Below are 22,446 nucleotides of genomic sequence, written 5' to 3' on the forward strand. Positions count from 1 at the left end.
GATAATATTTCATCTTGCAGTTGTAAAATATGTGTACTCCATTCCATAGGTCAAGGCTGTATCTTTTGAAAGAAATGATATATTATTTGATCTTGTAGTTGTAAAAAACTAGCACATATATGTCGTTCCTTCAAATATCATTTCACATTCTAGGAAAGGAAAATTCAAACCAATTTTTGTTTCTATTATCTCTCATTTGTTCATTGTTGCAATTGCAGCAGAAAAACTGAAAGAGAAATGGTAATGAGAATTCAGGGGCAATAAAGGGTGGAAAGAAAAGGTTTTGGAGTGTGTGTAGGTGGTAGTCTCACATAAAATTGGCCTTGTGTTGGCTACATGTGACCTGTGAAAAGTTTTCATAGAATAATATCTACCCATAATTTCCCTTTTACAGGGATCCTTTCAATGGAGAGTCGCTAGACCTGGATATGTAAATATGGGAGTGATGTTAGGTCTATGTAAATATGGGTGTGATTTCTAATGATGTTTCATTGGGTCAAGCTTTTATATTGACCTTCCATAAGAAGTGTTGATCCTGTAATAGGGGACAAAGAGCTATTACAGTGATTAAATCTCCAGATTAGAGATCCAAAAGGAAAAATCAGTGAACTCGGAACTATAGAGAAATTGGTGCTAGTGCTGAAACCACATAAAAGTATTTTTTTTTTTTTTTTATCGAGTGTCGAACCATAGATTTGAATCTACAAAAGACTTGTTAAGTTTTTGGAAAATGGAAATATTAGAAGGCTAAGAATATAGTGGAAGAATGAAGACCCCAATGATAAAACTTAATCATAGGAGGAAATACAAAGGGTCGTGACCAAATTCCAGTGAAAATTGCTACCATTAGAGCAAAATTAGAAATATTGAGGAGTGTATGTGTTGAGGAGTTGTGTACAAGACTACAGAGTGTAGTCAAGGTTTGATAAGGAGAAAAAGCAGGAAAATTTGAGGATTTTCTTATTATAGATAGGGCTAAGCTTTTACAAACCCTAGTGAATGCCTTAATACCTAAATTCTGCAAATTGGGTATGGAAGTACAACATCCTCCAACAAAGTACATTTATTCACAAACCCTATAAACTCTAGATTTGAAATGCATTCCTGTGGTTGGTCAGGGTTTCCTAATGATAAATTAACTAGGTTTTTAAGGGATTTGGAGGCCAATTAGAAATCTTGGTCCTGCAATTGATCCATACATTTAGAGATATTTAAGTGCTTGACGTGTTTGAAGGGAGAGAAATGAGAGAAGGAAGGGGTGCATGAGACATGAGATTTTGGTATTTTTATGTGAGAACTTTGTTCTAGACTCTACACACCATGGATGCTGAGAGAAAATCTTGTGACCCTGCTAATCATGTCAATATGAGGAGGGACAACAGTTACTGTGGCTTCTGGAAATCTCCACACTGCTCTCCATTTTCCCCTTTGGTTATGGGCTCCCATCTGTCGAATCAATTGAGTGAGTAGCAAGAATAGAAAATCCAAAGGGGGTATGGGAAACTTGTGTGTATTGCACAAATTATTGAATAACTATAAGAAAATACATGTACATGACTTGAAAAATAGTTTGAAACAAAACAACTTTTGATCGTGCAAAATATATAAAGGGTGTTAGAGTTACAATTGGTTCTCATTTAGAAGAATTAGATTTTCCTGTTGCATTTTTTATATCCATTACTAATATGGAAAAGGTTAATGCATATTTAATATTAAGATTTCTATGTAAGGAGTGAAAATATTGTTAGGAGGATGTATTCCTCCCTTACTTGCATCACTAAAGTTTGGGGTTTACATAAGATCCATAAGCACCAACAAAGGAAATATATGCAATATCACATGGTAGTGTGAGAGATCATGTTGGGATGAAGATACTTTTGACAAAGGGTGTTGTGCCTATTATTTGGGATCATCTTCATTAATGGTTCCTCTATGGGGGGGATATTATCAAAATCTTCACCTATGGAATGGTATGTTTATATTTTTAGAACAAAAAAAACTAGATAAAGTGATGAGTGACATTGATTTTCATCATCTATAGTTCATCACAAAAAGGGCCTTTGCATGTCCACCCACTTCTCTAATGTTTTTTCATAGAAAAACAAAAAAAATATTGATTATTGGTTTCCATAATATATCTAAAGGATCTAATATACATGTAAATATGCAGGTCGTTTTTAATGACCTACTATATGGAAGAGCCCATTTACCTTTAGGCCTAAGATATTCATTAAAGAGGGCCATGACTATGGACTGCTTCCATTTTGTACAAGATATAATATCTACACTAGTGAAAAATTGGGTGTTACTTTAGTTTAGTATATGTTGATATACATGATTCATCATGTCATAGGAGAAACTCCTAAGAAAATGAACGTAGAAGGCAAAGATCTCACACCAAGTCCAACGATTTTTAATTTCATAGTCTCTCGTTTGGATGTCATTTCCATTCCTCAATTGCATACTCATATTAATAAATGACAACCACTAAACTAATGTGATAATGTATTTGAATTTCCTTGCAAAAAAAAACCCGTTTTTTGCCCCTTTTCCATAGTGAAAGTAGATTTCTTTCTCTAAGATAGCTCGACTTAACCAAAAAATAAATGTACAATTTCAATGAAAATATGATGATAACCAACCTAAATTTATTTTTTTCTCTTTATATGGTGTTACTTGTGTAATCTGAATTGATATATTAAATTTATTGAAGCGTCTTTACTAATCCTAATAGGTAGAACTAGTGGACTGCAATTCGAATATGAACAAATATCATTCCACTATGGAGATTTATACAAATAGAAGTCATTAATAAATGTTAGTTCTTGATATGTTTCTCAAGGAAGGAACCTATTCGACTAAAGGGAAAAACAACTTAGCTACTTCAATAATATTTGTCTTGATGCCATTGATAGAAAAAATTCCTTATTAACTAATTAATATTGTGATTGTTAATCTATTTGATAAATTGGAATATATTGACCATTGATTATACATGTTTTTTATTTCAATGTTTTTAATAATAAAGTGTCAAAGTTTTAGTTAGGAACTAGTACCAATAAGGATTAGTTCAATTGGTAAATTCTCTTGCAAAAGAGTTGATAGAGCTCTCAATACAAAATCTTATTAATTCGATTAGGATTACTAGTTGGTATTTTAGTTTCTAATTACTATTGTGATCCATTTGAAGACCAAGAAATGGGGTAAATCTATCGGGGTTTAAAATGTACACTAGAAGAAAAAAGGACATTGCTGAGGGGCAAAAAATGTCACCAAAAGCTCATTGGTGACGGTCAAAAGAGCCTTCGTCGCTAAAAATTGAACGTCACCAAAGGTGGCATCGCCATAATTATAGGTGTTGTGGTGACATTCAAATTTTGTCACCAATAATGATTTATAATGACAGATAGCAATAGTCACCATTTCATATGAGTAATGGTGACAGACCATAGCCTCGATCACCAAAAACTGAATATCACCAAAGGTCGCGTCGCCAAAAGTATAGGTGTTATGGTGATATTCAAGGTCTGTCAAGAATATTGATTATAATGACAGATAGTGACTGTCACCATTTCATATGAAAAAATGATTTATTATGATGGATCTTTCATGACCGTCACTATTGGTGCATATATATGGTGACATTCGTTGACCATCACCAAAATCCGCATTGTCAAAAGTATAGGTGTTATGGCGACATTCAAGGTCCATCACAAATAATGACTATAATGATGGACAGTGATTGTTACCATTTCATATCAACAACAATGATTTATGGTTACGGATCTTTCATGGTTATCACTATTGATGCGTATATATGGTGGCATTCGTTGAATGTCGCCATTTCATATTTTTGTGAGGCTTGAAAAGCGTCACCATAAGCTCATTGGTGATGGGAAAAAGAGCCTCTGTCACCAAGAAATGATCGTTGCCATTCCATATGGATATCAGGGCACGATGGAATCAAACCACCAACCTCCTTCTTGTAAAGAAGGTTCTATTTCATTGAGCTAGAACCCTTTAAAGAATTAGGATTTTAAAAATTAGACCTTGAAAATTCATAAATTGTAAATTCTACAACTTTCAATAAATTAAAGTCTCGGAAATATTTTACTAAATGAGAAAAGAAACATCGAAGTTGTAGGTCTCTACCTAATGGTTATGGAGGTTATGAAATAACGGTGGAGGGAAAAATAGTTACGTATAAGAGAATCAATATGTTTAGTTGAATACTCAATTAGAAGTGAAACTCTGAAGACATTTATAACCTATAAATGACCTATAACTAGGAAATGCACCAAATATTGCAAAGGAAATATCATAAGTGGATAGCATATGAAAGAAGAGCATTGATGAAGACAGATGAAATATGTTATAGGTTGAGTGAAAGAAAAATCTCAATGTTGTTGTTGTTGGGTGTTTAGATATCTGAATGATATATAAACTTTTGTGTAAATGTAACACAGATCTTTGGAAACCATGAACGACATAGGATAATATATATATATATATATATCCCCTTCGCATAAACCAACATGAAATTTGGAATTTCACAAGTCCGCACTCAAAACACGACAGCGACCAACAAATAAAAAAAATTGACTTGGACATAAAGAAATAGTTTCACCTTCATTCTTGAGACACTTCTGTTTATTTGAATTTTACTTGTGACATTCTTTATTTAAGAAGGAATCAAAATCATCAGTAGTATTAAATTCATCCAACACTGACTTTGGAGATCCCACTCACATCTGTGTTTTTGTTGCCATGCCTGAAAACCATGGAGATCCATGTCGATAGTAGAATAAGATGTGTGCCTTCTATGCAAGAACACATTCCTTATTAACCATTGTTACCTAACAGAAACCAAAGAGACAACACAATATCAGTGTACACAAAATCCCCTACCGAAATATAATCATAACTTAGCTAAGAAGTCTAAAAGATATTGTTAATTAATAAACTTTGTATTTGGAATTTTTGTTTCTTTATTTTTAAAAAAGACTACATTGTACAACACTTCTGTCTATTTATCTAGGCAATTATATCATAGCATATGTCACACGATAGCAATCTACATTACCTAAAGTAAAAATACAAATTTTCTCAAGAAAATAAATTTAGAAAAGAGTTTTGAAAACTATATGTTTTTCATCGAATCTTTAATTAGTTTAACAACAAACTAGTTGGAGTTTGAAAATCAAAATCATTCATAGGAAACGAACAAGATAATGGCCAAACTCGCTTTCATACAAATAAAGATAGAGGCACTATTGCCATTGTAGATAACTAAAATTTGGGCAGTGGTCTAACAGTTAGAGCTTATTTATAGGGAAGACTCGTCAATACCATCATTTTTTTTCCATGGTATGTTGTCTCTAGATCCAAATCAAAAATCTTACCATTCTCAATTTATACCTTTCAAGTGTTGATTTCTGGCTCACCCTTTAAAAGATAATTCTACCACTCCATTTGATTTTGTTTTTTCAAGAGAATTAGCAAGACCTTCCCATCCTCTGTTTTACATCAATCGATAACCATCCATAAATGATATAAAGAATAACAGATACACAACAAAGGCCAAAGATGCACTTTTTGTATACCTATGTTCTAGGACTCATCTGACCTTATTGGTGTAAAGAGCTCACCCTGAAAAAATAACATCCACGTGGAATTTACAAATTTCTTTTAAATCAAGCTCCAAGTAAACCAATCAAAATATGAACATCCTTTTAATGAATAAAATCTCTAACTTAAACTAATAGTGACCTAGAATTGAATGTTTTATCAACCATGTCAAGTAACTAACATCGGGTGATAAATACAGGCTATGAATATTGGATTAGTGAAATAATTGATGTGATAAAGCCCAAAATCAAACAAATGACTTACAGTTAAGAAACACAAATAAATGACTTACAACAAAGACATGAGATTTCCCTTTCAATCCTACCGTTAATAACTCTTCTTTATGTCACAGACCATTAAAATTTTTCTGATACCAAGTGGAAGTGGTATTGTAACATTAACCTCAGATAGAGTCTGTGTCCATGACTACTTCTCAAGATCCGCTCCATTACCAACATTTGGGGCTAAATAAAATACATGCCAAAACCATCAACATTACAATGAAATCTACATCCTTGTAAATAAATGGGAGGAAAAAAAAATCCACAAATTGAAACAGACTGTAGGATAACTCTTTCCTACAACATGATTATCTTGTCATGAACAATAAAAGAGAAATCAGGAGAAATGTAATTTTTGCCACATTTTGGCAGTGATTTCCTTTTGCATATTCTATGAGCAATTGATGAAAAAAGTCAACTAAAGCTTGTCAACATCAGGATTATAGTAAAACATAAAGGAATCGCTCCAACACATATCTAATCCTAAACATAGGTATTTATTGAGGAAATTGTATTTTGTGAAAATATGGAAGTCAAATCTTTGAAATAACACAATTTATGGTACCATAGACTTACGAATTCCATTCATTCGAGTATTTACGAAGTCCATTCAGGAATTTCTTCAAAGTTCAAAGTTCAAACAATTTACATGTAGCCTAAAAAAACTCATATTTGAAAAGGAGATAACCCAAAGATGTAGAGTATATATCTCACATTTATATATCCTAATTTCTAGACATTGAAATGACACTTTTTAGCATACTATTGTGAATTCATCCCAAAATGCTAGAAAAAAATATTAATGGTTATTTTTGTTAAAAATGGAAACTAGGGCCAAATTCCACTTTGAACAGCTCCTTTGGGGAAGATAATTATGGCATTTAATTCCTCTTTTAGAGAGGACCAAAATCGATCTAAATATCATCAAATTTGGATAAGTAGAAGTGGAATTTTGAATTTATGTTTCTCTCATGTAAATTATTTAGGTCAGCCTCAACTATATGTCGACTTAAGAAGATCAAAAGTCATGTCCCCTCAACTCCACTGAATTGTATATATAGAGGAGAATTATCTCTCATTTGGGACACATCAATCAAAAGAAAAAGATATCTCTATGGCAGCGAAGATTAAGGAGGATAAATTATGGTTATGGTTGGGACTATTTTGGTTAGGGCTTTGTCATAACAGGTCCGAGTTTGGAAGCAGTGCTTCACTATGGTTAAGGAAAATCTTATATATGGGTTGTGACTTGTTTCGTATGGGAATTCTTCCTATAGTTTGGCCACAGCTAGAATATATTCTCACAACTTGACTATAGGCCTTGAATCACTTGCCCATGAAGCTGAAATACAACAGAAAGTCATTGACCTTATATGATAGTATTCAGGTGCTTGTTGAGGATGTCGTGGAAACTTAAAAATAGGCTAGGACTACTACAAATAATAGAGACCTTATAAGAAGAAAAAGGCCACATCGTTTGTAGATATTCAAGGGCTGGAGCAGAATGCTTCAGAAGCCCTAATCCAAAACCACAAAGATAATATTGTTGGGTTGTGTTATATTCTTTCCACGACTAGCCCACGTAGTTAATCGGGGGGTTAGAAGGGTGGCAGAGCCCCCCCTTCGTTGCGCCGATTATGTAGCGGGGGCAGTCATAGGGGGTTTGAGGGGTGCAGGTAAACACACTCTATGGGTCCCGGGGCAGCGCCCCGGAAAATTTTGGTTTTGGACCCTATGTTAGGTTGGGCGGACCTACCTATGGCTTTGTGCATGATTTTTCGCACATGGTTTTGGATGCGATGGTTTTGGGTCCATGGTATTGGATGCTTCAGCATGTATAAATATGTATTGTAACATTAAAAGGAATATAATGAAAAATCAAGCTGGTAGTCCCAGTTTTGGGATCCATGGGAAAATCTGTGTATATGTGTTTTATGTGTTATGCTCTTGCATTGTTTATTTTATGTGTTTTAGAATTCGTATGCAGGTAATTTCTGTATGGGGTTAAAACCTACAAATATCAACGGTGACCTTAATGTGGTAATAAACCAGCTCCTTAAGCCAGCAAAAGGGAGCATCATGTGAAATAAGGAAGGATGCAGTAGAAAGGAGGATTTTTGGATTAGTCAACTTACAAAGCAGTGGACTGTTGTTGCCCTAACCAAACCAATCTTCTACAACAATATGATTTTTCCTCTATGAAGATACTACCTAGATTACAAGATTGAATGGATCTAAGAGCAATGATGACTAATCTTCATATTGGCAAGTTATTTTATATCATTATACTCTCTCTCTTTCTTTGAACATTCGATGATAATAATAAGAATATTTGATCAAGGTTTTCCCCATATTGGGGTTTTTCAATAGCTTGAGTCATATTCTCATGTCTTTCTGTCTTGGCGTATCTTCTGCATCTATCATTTATGTTATTTCATCAATTATTGTTATATAATGTCTAATGTGATTGGTAATTGGATTAATGGGGATATGGTTAGATGAAGTATCTAACCTAAGCAAATAATATGTTAACTGAAAATTAACATGGTATCAAAGCTCAGGTGAGGACAAGCCCACAATTAAAGAGATTTCAATCACTAAATAATTTCATTGATACCTCCAAATCTCTGTGGTAAATCAAGTCAGAGTTCAAATTTGGGTTATTTCTTAAGGCCTTCTTCAAGCCCTAATCAGTAAACATGGGCACCAATCCTAAATATATTCAACTATCACAGGAAAAAGTTGGAAGACATCAAGGTATTTTCCTGTACTTTATAGCAATCCTACACAACAAGCTTAAGGCTGTATAATCATCATAAGCTTATGGAAAGATATTTTCTATGATCCTTGGAGGTAAGGTCAATCCTCTACAGATATTTGTTTGAAGTACTCTTCTCATCTCTAGAGGACTAATCAAGTGAAGGAGATATATATCTAAGATATCGGGAATTATTCAGATAACAAGCATAGGCTTGCATTCATTCTTTCATTACTTTTGAAGTTGAGATTATTTCCTAAGAAGTTACAGTCCTAGACATCGATCAAGAGTACCAAATCCTAGACCAAAACATATTTCAGAAGGGTCCCAGAATCTAAAATTCCTCCATCAAATTCTGAGCATGATCACCATGATCATTGATTAGTATCAATTGTTCAACACCTATTCTCTCTATCAGTGCCTCTGGTTTTGGAAGGATATTTCTCTTTGAAGATAGAAATTTTCTGCAATAAGGTTAAGTCACTATGATGCCTTACTTGAAGGATCGAATCATCTGACTTGCTGCAGGAATAAGCTTGAGGGATTGCGTAAGAGAAAATATAAATAATGATCATATTGATCTCAAGAGATGGATTATGGTTATGTTTGAGGTATCCTAAATCAAGGTTATCGATAATTTGTGCACATGAAGGTTTGATTAGTCAACACTGGGCACTCAATGGTCATTTTACACAATCTCTCGGCCTCCTTGAAGATCATTGTTGCAGTAAAATTATAGTATATTCCTATTGGTGAAAGCTCTAGTAACTATGCTGACTTGGTTATTATTATTTGGAAGGCTCATATCCGAACCCTATGGCATATTGAACTTGCTTGCTAATTGAAGCATGATAACCTTGTCATTAACATAACTTTGTGGCCTCCTTGAGAGAGAACTGATTCATTATACCATCCTACAACTCACAAGTTGATTGGATATTAACTTTAGATATACGTGAGCATGAAAGTTTAAATAAGTCATCTTTGTCAAGATTCTGATAGAGGTAGACTATAGCAACAAGACCAAGATGACTCTATCTGATGGAAAAAAATAACACAAATGAGACTAAATGAACATAGTCCACATAAAAATGGTTTTAAACTTTTATTGTTGAATATCTTACAATTGTGATAATTATCATCAACACATGTATCTATTGTCCTTTGATAACACTACAGTTTGATAACTTACAAGTAATATAGCTGAAACACAAAGAAAATTTTTACTACATGTAGAATTTCTTGCCAAGACTCTCATCAGATTTGTAGTCATGTGTTTGTGCTTTATTGTTGTGACACTCACTATTTCCAAACTAAGGAAAACATGGACAAAGATAAAAATAACTTGGCGAAGTTGAAGGCTCTATTTTCCTTATTAACATCTTCCTTTGACAAGGATATTGGTCATCTATAGGTCTTTGGGAACTCAGCACTGGATGTTAATTGGATGAATGCACAAGGTCATATTCATATGACTTCCTTATCTCCCTTAGCTACTCAGATGAAAGAGCTCTCTAGGCAGTTCTAGATGATCATAATCTCTCATGTGTTCAGAGAAATTAATAGGGAAACATATACTCTCTCAAAGGAAGGACTTCAGTTGTAGGAGAACTAAGTTCCGGAGAAGGAATACCTTGATGGTCTTTTATCTTATTTGAGAGAAAATCATAATAGATTCCACAACAGGGAGACCTTCCTTCAAAGCATTCATATCAAACTACACTTGCTTAACATTTTTAATTTGAAGTAAGCTGAGAAAGGTAATTTTATTGATGTCCAATAAATGACAACAAAATATGCCAATGAGACTAGAATGTACAATCAATAATTCCAATATGTAGGGGTGTCTTGGGCTACCTTGGAAGCATAAAGAGAAACTTGTTTATTTTTGAAAGAGTGGTTCCAAAGTTTTAATTCTAAATTTGGTTTCTCTTTACAAAAAGCTTCCACACAAGTCTCCCTGAGATCCCACTTTTATCAATCAATGATACCCACATTTAGTGCAAAAACCACTAGTGGAGTTTTAAGGCCTCATAGTCATTAGGGAAGTTGATTATTAGTATTACTTGTGACATCCTATGTATTTTCAAATTACAATACAACATATATAATTCTTATGTATTTTAGAAACTCCAATACGAAATCAATATTACTAGGAGTCATTAAGGCCAATGAATATATATTCAACCATATACATAGTGAAGTCATACTTGTTTAATAGTGATGAGATGATATAACATAATATGATTTGGTACAAGTATTTGTTGCTACAAGTGTCTATATGCTGGAAGAAATAGGCCTATAATGTTGTAGTTGAAAATACCATTGGAAAATGTGCCTAGACTAGTTATATTATGCTTCAATCTATTGGGAATGGGAGATATATTTCATAATTGACCTAAAACAATAAAGTTGTTTCATGATTATCCCTAAGGTTGCAATGAAACCCTGAAACCACATGTGACATGGTAAAAAAAACCCCTAAAGTAATTGGCAACAATTGTGGCCAAGGTCAATCTCTAAGATCTCTCTGCACGGAATTTTTTTTTGAATAATTGAATAATTTTGTCTAACAATAGTAATATATCCTCCATACCAAATACATTATTTTTCCCTAATGACTATACTATTGAAAGGTATTATGGGGCTATCTGCTCCACAATACCATAAACAACAGTAGTGACATGTGAATCCCTTTCGTATAAAACCTTTTCCAATCCAAAGTCTCCCATGATGGCTTGAAAATATTCATGTAGTAATTTTATTTTTTCTTTGACACCACAATTAATTATCTTGGGGTCACATTGATCATGCACCTATAAATAATAAAAGTCCCCTTTCTAATCCAAGTGCTATCTATTTGGGAGTATACTAATCTAGAGCTAGTTTCCCCACCAATATGATTGCTTAGATGATATGTCACACTTGTAATTCATTTCTACTCTGTTAAGAAAATTCACATAATTCCAAAATAGAATGAAAGCACCACAATATTATTATCCTTGCTTCATAAATATAGAATGCTATTGTACCTCCTTGAAAGTTTCGTTTGTATGTCCATCATCAAGTGACCTTAGATGTTGCCTTAAGATTTCTAGTAGTAAGCCTTAGAAAAGGGTAGCAATGATCTCACATTCATCAAATTTCCCTGAATTCATATGAAAACTCTTAGCCGATTTCTCCTTTTCTTCTATATTCAATGCATTTATGAGTGCAACTCCTTTGCTCACTACTCTCTAGCTAGAAAGTGAGGGTGTTTTGTTTGTTAGCTGGGGAATGCCAAGACAAATATTAGTAGTGGGAATACACAATTTTCTCAAATTTCAATAAACTCCTTTTTCAACTTAATATTCAATTGAAAGAAATTTCTTCAAAGATGAACAAAGCTAAGACATCATCATTGCTCTATGGGATATCAATTTGAATTCTTGTGGTTAGATACCATTGTTGTTTATAACAGAAGCTTTATAAAATATTCCCAGGATTAAGAAATATATATATATATATATATACAACTTGAAGAATTGAAGAAATCCCTCACATACTCTTATACTCCTCACGTAGTTGAGTGTGCATTGTCATATACAAGTTAGATATGGTGTGTAGTACAAAGATGTATGATAGAGAATAATTCCAACATTTCAATGATTAAAATGGATGGTAGAGGTGTCAGTTGGATGTATATAGAATCTAGATTAGGAACTGCAACATGATTTTAAGGAATGGATGACTACAATAGGAAATAGTGACGTAGCAATCATATGTCAAAGGAGCTCTCCTTGGAAGGATTTGGCAAGAGATGGATAATATTTGACATATCATTACTTATCAGTTGTGATGGAATGACTATGCAGAGTTCAAATACTAAAGGATCTTTCATTTTGGTGTATCCATCCTATATAGATAATCTTTTGGACAAGTTTGACTATAGTGACTGTTGGGTAGTTGTACTTGTTTGCTTTCTCAAAAGCTTTAGGTGAAAGCTAAACATGACATATTTTTATCATCATTTTGTTGATATTGAGCTTATGATGCTTCTTGAATTGCACCTGCGTATATGGTAATCTTATGTTACAAGTTCAGGTGGCACCTTGGCCACCTTTAGAATTTTCTTGTTTAAATGATATTAATTTAATAATTTGTGCAAGATCTGGTGAGGAGAATCATGTTTCCTTCACTAAATGTATAAGTAATATGAATTATTCTCACATCCAAATATATTCTTCTAAGAAATAGCTTGCAAGTTATTAAGGAATGTTAGGTCCCTATAGTTTCATAATAAGGATCATTTAAGAGGTAATGTCCAAATCATGCAGGCTAATTGTGTGTGCAAGTGTTGTAAAATTTAAATATACCTGGATCTCGTGTGAAATTCTCTATTTACATTTTCCTAAAGGTGGATAGCATCATGTACCTCATTTGGAGTGCTCTGTTTACTCTGTCCTAAAGGCAGATAACATTGTCTAAAAGTCATGAGGTATACTCATCTAGACAATTGAAAAAAAAATTGTTTATTGTCATGTGACATGTCTTGAGGCTCCACTTCTCAACATACCACAAACACTTGAAACAGTGTTGGTAGAAAGGTATGACACCATGGCAAAGGTTGTACCACACCTTTCAATGAACTTGTATGAACTTGAAGCTTCTAGAATTCCTTGAAACTATTTTTGTTGATGTTGTTTCTTACCCTTCGCTTTCTTCTTAGAACACTAAGAATCATAGTGGCCATCCATACTCAAAGCTTCTACAATTATTGCAAACTATTTTAATGTTATTGTTGCTTACTTACCCTTCATTTTTTTCTCAAGATACCCATATGTATATTGGCCATGCTTCTTGCACTTGATATGGCTCAAATTATTCTTCTTCTGGTTAGAAGAGCTTGAATCTTCCTTCTTCTTCTAACCCTTCATAGATCCTATTTTATTTCCTCCTTTCATCACCCTCCCAATGAGAGCTAGCTCTGGTACATCCTCATTATTGGATGAAACCATCTCCAATCTCATTTCCTCCTTGATAAATGCATCCCAAAAACTTTCGATTGTGGGTAGCTTCTCACAAGCACATACAAACTGTACAAAATGGTGCCAATATGGACCAAAGCCATTCAAATTGATCAAAATTAGTCCATTCTCTTCTACCTTGTCATCAAGTGCAACTTGTTGATCTCTCAACTCTTGATCTTTATCAGACTGATAATTAATGTAGTAAAGTTTCTCATGCAAGTAATGAACTATTTCTTCATTAAGAGCATTCTCCTAGACATGTTCTCGCTCCAATACAATGTAATAAAGGTAATATTCATTTCCATATCAATATTCTTCTCTACAATGAAAGGGGTTAGATGATTCTTCACCAAATCCAAAACTATTCATTCCAGTTTGACCAATTTCTAATCATGCTCAGCCAACTCCTTGGTATCTGTTGAAAGTAAAATCTCCTTCTCCATGAGGTACCATAATTCAACCTCTTCCAAGAGATGCTACATCCTGAACTATAATAGAGTTGGAAGTTCCATCCAACATGTGACAATCCTAAAGACCCCAACTACTTGTGACTACAACTCTTTAAACAAACAAGAAAACATACTGAGAACTAAGAATCAAACCTGCAACCTCTTATAGGTGGAGGCCACCTTTCACAAACACGCAAAATAACACTCCAATCCCTAGAGCAACTGGGACATCACACTCCATGGGCCACAACCTTTAACCTGTCAAAATCTGCTTCACTCACTGAAGCTCGAGAATCCCATGGTTGAAACCCTTCAACAACTCCCTCTAACAAGTTGCAATCTTATCCATGCACAACTTCCTATTAGTTTCAGTGAAAGTGTTATGATACCATTTAATCCAGACAATAGTAAGTAAATTTTTCACTAAAGAATAATCCAGAGATCCTAGGTAATTTAAAGCACTTGATGGGTATACTAGAATCTATAAAAGCACACTGTAGAAAAATAATAAGAGCATGTACACAAATCTGAACTCTCAATCACATCTATCTTCTATTGAATGCAGATCAAAGAAAATACACTACAATACCTCAAAACCAAAAACTTTCTAACCAACATGGAAGTGTTCACTACATCTCCTTTATAGAATAGGAAGATGAGAAAAGATACAAAGTATCTGGTCACATGCATGAAGCACTCATGGTGACTCATTCAAACACTAGCCCAAGTCTAATCATCTAGTGTACCCTTGTTGCATGGATAATTGTGCCAGGTAACTGCATCACAACTAGAAGACAAACAGAAGAATGCATCCCCTTCCTTGAGAACAGTGCCTCCTACCTAGACTGGAACCTTATCATGCAAAAGCGGTCTGATTAACAAGGCTTTTGTGCCCTCCAAATATTAGATCATGCATGTAGAACTGAACTGAACCGAATATGAACTATAAACTAAACTGAACTTATGAAAAAATGGAATTGCTTAATCTTAAACAACATGCAAACTGGAAATATACCGTCTATTCTCCTACATAACAACACCTCCCTCATACTATAATGTGCACATGAACCATGAAAAACTGTTGCCATTATTAATGTTGTATGGATCTGCAAAAAATACACCCTTACTACTGTTGTACCTGCTAACTAAGTGCACCCTGGTAATGTGGAGAAGACTGTCAGAGTTAAACAAGGTAGAAAATCTAACAAAGGATATGAACCAACTAATCAAAAAAATATTACCATAGTGATAAATTGAATCATTAAAAGAGTGACTAGCGTTGGAAGACACAGAGTTAAGTCAAACAAAGTATAGATCGAATAGTGATTCAATACACTGCATTATTTAACGTTATTTTCATAAATATTTACCATAGATAACACAAAATTTACTGCATGGTTTTAAGAAAATTCATCTCAATGGGAAAATAAATTGTTTCAAACCCCAAGATTGAAAGGAAATTGACTTAATGTACAACAAAATGTTAGTATTTTGTTAATCTGCATCTACATTTACTCGGAGGTGTTGGTTTGATGCTATATAATTGTTAAAGCCATGTTCAACCTACAATGAGTCTCTAGCTTTTCTGTTGTTAAAGTTGCAGGCCTATTTTATCAAAGCCATAGGCTTTGATCATGATGCAATGTAGTTAAAGGGTTATTTCTAGATTTATATATATTTTCATAGTTTAGTTTCAATTATGCATTTTTCCATACTAGGTAAGAAATAAAACAAACCATTAGAAGATAAAGAGCATATCAATCAGAGCTAAACATGTAAAATAGAACTGATAAAGGATATACAAATGTAGAATGGAAAGTTTTAACTCAGAAACTAAATAGACAGTGTGGTGTTAATAGTACCTATATAGAAGGATTTGATGTCAAGAGTAAAGAAACCAAGTCCATCGAATGCCTCTTTCTAAGAACCCTCAGTGAGAGTTTTCCAAAGTCCCTTTGATTTTGCAAATGCACTAGTTTACATCCGAGCAGAAGTTGTGTCTAGTGGCTTTCCAAAATGAAATAAACCACCACATAACATAGAGTTGATGTATAAATTTGAGCAAGAAATGTACAAGTCAAAATACCAAGATTTGGCTAGAAAATCCAAATCACTATGACAATGCAGGAAGAAAAGGAGTTGTACCTGTGTTATCATAGTTGTGCAAGCTCTAGTTGCAGTAGCTACAGCTAAATTTTCCTTTGTTCCCATAGACTTGTTCCTATGTTTCAAGTAAAATCTCTTAAACTATAGCTATAAAAGTAAATAAATTGAGATATGAATGATTGTAAATTTTTGGTGCCAAGGCCTTGATACAAAGCATGAATTTTCCTAGTGGAAACAACCTCCCACAACACATCAGATAGATGTCTGCACATTCAAGCACAATACATAACGAGAATCAGTAAATACTAAAAAGTGTAGCTTCGTTTACAATTCATTTCCATAAGAGCAATTGCAGACTATGGTAATAATGACTCATATTTACAGTGGGGGTTCTAGAGTTATAGTATTTTTCATCGATGCATGACTGTTCTACAAGCCTATGGTAGGGAAGAAGACATAATTTATCTAATATCCCTCATAATCCTCAAAGACTAGGATGAAAAATCCTATTTACTTAGAATTAGTTGGAATCATTAAAACATTTCAAACTAAGGTGAATTCCAAAACCTTGACAACATAGTGTATGCAAAAATTTCAACAGTAGCAGAAAACGTTGAGCAATCATAATATGCAATGCAAATAATGAACATGCCAAAGCAAAAAACCTCCACAAGATCAAGATGCAATTGTCAATAGAAAAAAGACAACCCTTAGATTACTAAATCTAAACCAATCTTTATCATCTTTATCTATTGATACATATTATAGGTGATAGAAAAGAACATTATCAGACTGTCTGAATAGTTTTACTATAAAATATTTTTCAACTTTCGATCAAATGGTGGAGCACTATCTTAAGATTTGTCCCCAAACATAGGCAATGAAGACTTATGTCTCTCATGCTGAAAATTACTACTAATCGATCCATATGACTAAACACACTAAAACAGAACTAAAGAAAACATGAAAATGACAATAACTGTAGGTAAAGACAAACAAACAATGTTAATAAACCATTTCTTGGTTCTTCACAAGAACCCCTGGTACTAGCACAAATTTTTCTGGAGTGTCTAGCAGGTAATCAAGACGGTTGCCCTCCATTTCCTACGGAAAAATAGTTGTGGCAATAATTTTGATGATCTGCCCAAAGAAAGGGGAGCTAGAATTAATAAGTTCTTGCTTTCGGATTCTGCAGTTATTCAATGTTCCACTCAACTGATTGACTTGAGAAAAGACCACAACAAGCTAGACAGGTGAGCTAAATTTCATGCAGGCCACACTTGCATAGGGGTAGGTAGGGATGAGGCTATTTTGATGTAATGATGGCTTAACATGTAATCTTTGAAGAGATGACAATTATATCCCTTTCAGTGATATATTGGGTTTTTTCCAAAATAGATAAATAACTAAATTATTTTTTTATAACCCACTAACTTTGAATAAAGGCACGTACTCCTAAAAATTTAAAAATTATAACATCTGTTATTTTATCCAAAATAGTAAAATACTATATACAGTTTGTCCACCACAACTACTCTGAGAAATGAATTCACCTAGAAGGCATACTTGTGGATCTAAGACACTCAATTTGAGTGAGATTATGGATTTAAATCAAGGGGTTCAAGGACCAAGTTCCTGAAAAGGATGCATACTTTTCCATGATGAAACTATCTGTTGGATCTCTTTGGGGAGGGTAATTCAATCAATTCCCAGAATCATGATAACCATTTAGAGCAAAATCCTAGGCAGATAAAACATGATGATCAACACTTCATAAGTGGCCAACACAAGCTTCTTAAGACACACTAACCATTTGGGTGACTGATAAGCATGGAGTTACCTTTAAGCCCTAACCTTTGCCAACTGTAACAAACCTTCGTGGCCTACCCAGAAATATAGCCCCTAACCCCATAGTTTTTTTTAATTCCTTTAGATATAGTTAAGATTCCATATTCCTTTCTCCTAGTTTGACTACTACACCACATTCAGGGAGGAACCGTATACCATAGATACATTATCTCACCTTCCTCGAACAATTTTATAGACATAACCACAGCTTGGAAGGAAGGAGGAGCCATAACATGCAACCATCAAGCCTCTTGTGACATGCATGGGTTTGATATCTTCTACCCTTATATATCTCTCTCTCTCTCTCTCTCTCTCTCTCTCTCTCTCTCTCTCTCTCTCTCTCTCTCTCTCTCTATATATATATATATATATATATAGATAGAAACTACTTCCTAACTTCTTTGCATGCCTCTAGATCTCATGCCAATAACTTGCTTCAACACCAATAAATCCTGATTACCATATGCATGCATAAACTTTATAAAATCCATTAACTTAGATAATCACATGCAACACATGCATCACATCTACTCTTTAAACAAATTTCTCGTAAGTGTTTTCATCCACTTAATATTCCCTACTGCTACATAAAGATGCAATAAGAGCACATGCATAATAAGAATCCATTATTTTCATAATAAAGATGACTCTTAGGTAACAAACATAATGCAAATCAGACCCCGTTGAGTATGCATGCAATAGATACTCTGACCATCATAAACTATTCCGTTAAATGCATTATACCATCTGATCTACATGCAACCACCACTATCTGCCATGTTAAACTAGAGACTTTATATAGCATTAAATACATACTACGATCCTTCACTAACAAAATGATGACCACCTTTAGATTCATTGGATATTTCCTCATCCATATGCATAAGAATGAAATTAATTACATGAATACAGATAGATTCATCAATAGATATCTTATGCAATACAAGTACAGAAGTGGAACACCTCAATGGATGCAACTCATCTTATAGTACCTTAATGCATAGATTAAATAACATAAAGCTTTGGCTTACAATTTTCAGACTTAGGACCAAATCATTTATCAGGTATAGTTATCATTCTCCCATACAATGATCACATAAGTTATAGGCATACTATTTTCCTTCATCACATTAAATTAAGGACCAAGTTTAGATTCCACAACCATTTCATCACATGACTTAATCCTTCTACTAATTTTAACATGAAATACATTAAAAAGCCATATGCATAACTACACTTCTTCCATACCAACAATTAATGCAGCATTTATATAACTGAACCAAATACTATAATGACATAAAGGGTAAGAGACCAACATACAAACATTCCACGCATGTGAATCCATTTAAAAACCATCACTTGGAGGGAGGAGCACCACCACCCAACCATGAATCACCTCTGATTCCCCCCGAGCTGAAGATCTTTCCAAGGATCAATTGTCCTCAATTGATCAATGCACTGGGTATTTAATACCCTCTTTCATGATTTAGTTACCATTAGCAGTGTCCTTCTTTTATGGATTTTTCCATTTGCCTAGGTCTTTTTTGGAAAAGCTCATCTTTATCTCCCATGAGGATTTTCCTCATAAAAGCTTTCCTTTATCTCCCGCAAAGCTTTTATGTCCGATGGATCTTTATCTCCCATCCATCTGATGGATCTCCAATCCATCCAAGCTTATCTAGAATCACATCTAGAAGCTTTATCATGAAATATTCATCTCTATCCCATTCCTCATGGGATTTGGCAAGGATCTCCTCTCTCTTGGTGCTCCACCCTCGAAGTTATTGATTTTATTAATTTATTTGATAACACATTTGCTTTTCATATTACATATCACCTAGCTTTCCTCAGCTTAGGTTTAGAATAGTTTAACCCACAAAGGAGGGTATCACACCTAGCTTTAACACAACTTAGGTTTATAAAAATTTAACACACAAGGGAGGATATCACACCTATATTTAACTTAGCTTAGGTTTATAATAATTTAGTACAAGATGGAGGGGTGTTACATACTCCCCCCCTTAAATTTTACACCATCCTAGATGTATCATTGAATCATGTCCTCGTTCACAAGTAGCTGGTTTTTGAATCAATAGCTCTCATGGCTCTACCATCTGATGCAATTTTTCCGATGTACATTAGTCACAAGGAGTGCTCCCAACACCTCTCCTTCCATAGCTACATTGGTCTCAAGGAGTGCTCTCCTTTCCTAGCTACCTGTAACATTTTTCTTTCTAACCATTTGTGAGAATTTATAGATGCAAAATTTTAACTATGACAAATATCATAATATGTTACTTAATATTATTAAAGCAGCTATTGCTTATCTTTTATTATATCTAGAGAATGCATGTTCTCTGCTTGCATTCTTTCAAGCCTTTGTGTTCTTGTCGAACACTTGCTTCTTGTAGTCTCTTTGCATACAATACATCAGTTAGCATATTTTCCACATTAATATGCCTGCAAGTTCATAACAGATTAGTTCAAATAAAAATATATATTCATTAAAATTGTATGTATTCCAAACTACAATTAACCATGGTTACTTATCCTTGAACCACTTCTTTCTTTTCTTCTTTTGTGTAACCACCGAGTCGGTTGTCCTGCCAGACATCTACCCAATGTAAACATTCCTGCACACAATGTGTATTATATACACTGATATACATATCATATTTCAAACATGTAACATATGTAGTCATACGGGTACTGTATGTACTGCTGTAGATAGTACCATCTGTGCTATAGCCCATCATACCATTCCCATGGTATCACCTGCATGACAAAACTTGTCCACATTTGTTTCCTACCATGTTAGTATCATACCAAACATTCTTTTATCTTTTTTTTTAGCAATTAAAACAATTGTGCTTAGTTGACAAGAATTTTGTATGAGCATGGTTTATTTCGGTAATCAGAGAAAGTTTTGTCAAGTGTAGATCATTTCCATATTTCATTTGGTTACAATATCAGTAGTATAGTACTATATTCATGCATATTTTCATCATACCTTCTGCTTAATGTCCTAAATCAAACTATTAGCTCATAGATTATCAGATCATAATTCATCCCATATGATTTACTATTGCCCTTTGTATGCCTCAACCACTTGTTGAGCATGCATAATTTAGTGTAGTTATACCTGAAAGTTTTTACTACTTTCAATCCTACACCCTTTTTAGTTGTAAGTGTTGATGTTCTTAGGGTACTTACATGTTAGCTCCTTTTTAACATTAAATCACCCTTAACCAAAATATGAGTTATCTATTTTATGAATTCCTGTTTGAATTACGCAACATTTCTTATGTTGTCCAGACACATTATTAATGCAATCCAATAAAAGAACCTCTCAAAATTTCTTGGTACAAATTATGATATCAATCTATTTAAATAGATTGTTAGATACCATTTAATTGACTCAGTGGTCCATACCATTTGTGCTACTTCATCAATTACTATGGTTTGCACTTAAGGATACTTATAGGTTCTATTATGCATATCCATCAAAAGATGCATATGTCCTGAAAATCTGGTTAAGTTAAATTTTCCCTTAACCATACTTTCTTCCAATCGAAGAACAAATCACACTGTATGTAGATGCATTAATCAAAAGATAAATTTGAATGACAATTTGTACATATTATATAGTCTTGTACTATAACATGTTCTCACCATTCTTTACCTTGGTATAATACTTTCATAGCAATTATACCATTTATAAGTTGTTTTTATAGCATGATGACCATAGTTTAATCTCTGTCGAGAATCATAGTCTAGTTTTATGAGAATTGTGATTCTTGCATTCATGAAGGCAACATATGTAAGTGGGTCACTCAAGTAATGATATCTTCCTCCCATGTGCATTACTTACTTTTAAGGCATTTTCTCCCTATTGCATGCTATAACAACTTTAGTTATAATATTTTTCCTGTAAGACTAATAACCTTCAATTCCCTTGTCTAGCCTAACTCTTAAACATAGTCATGCATACTTTTCCTATTTATTGTTGGCACATAACAACCCATGCATGTATGCTAACAAAATATAATTTCAATATAGTTCAAGCAACTCAAATCCCCTGCATGGAGGAAAAAACCAAATTTATACATGCTATGCATATTTGTAAGCATTGATAGCAGTCTAACATTGATTCTACAAGTCACAACTATGCCCAACATCTAAGCAACAAAACATACAGTCTATCACAACACAACAACAACTCCACACTACTTTACCAATATAATCATTAGGTCAATCACGCTCTTTTCTTCTACAGAACATACTCCCCCTTAATAAGCATTAGTGTAACCAACATATTTATGATTGTTGAGCAATGACTTTTACTTTCTTTCAACATGTAAGAGACC

The 22,446-nt window shown here is 33.8% G+C and overlaps 1 pseudogene; it reads right to left on the minus strand.

Annotated features, from left to right (window-relative positions):
* Window positions 1-15,987: 15,987 nt before the first annotated feature.
* LOC149214332 (peroxisomal adenine nucleotide carrier 1-like) overlaps window positions 15,988-22,446 on the minus strand; it is a 45,760-nt pseudogene continuing 39,301 nt past the window's right edge.

The sequence above is a fragment of the Pinus tabuliformis genome, chromosome 1_1 (genome assembly GCF_031772625.1).
Source record: "Pinus tabuliformis cultivar Carrire ecotype Pingquan chromosome 1_1, CPIR1, whole genome shotgun sequence".
Lineage (NCBI taxonomy): Eukaryota > Viridiplantae > Streptophyta > Pinopsida > Pinales > Pinaceae > Pinus > Pinus tabuliformis.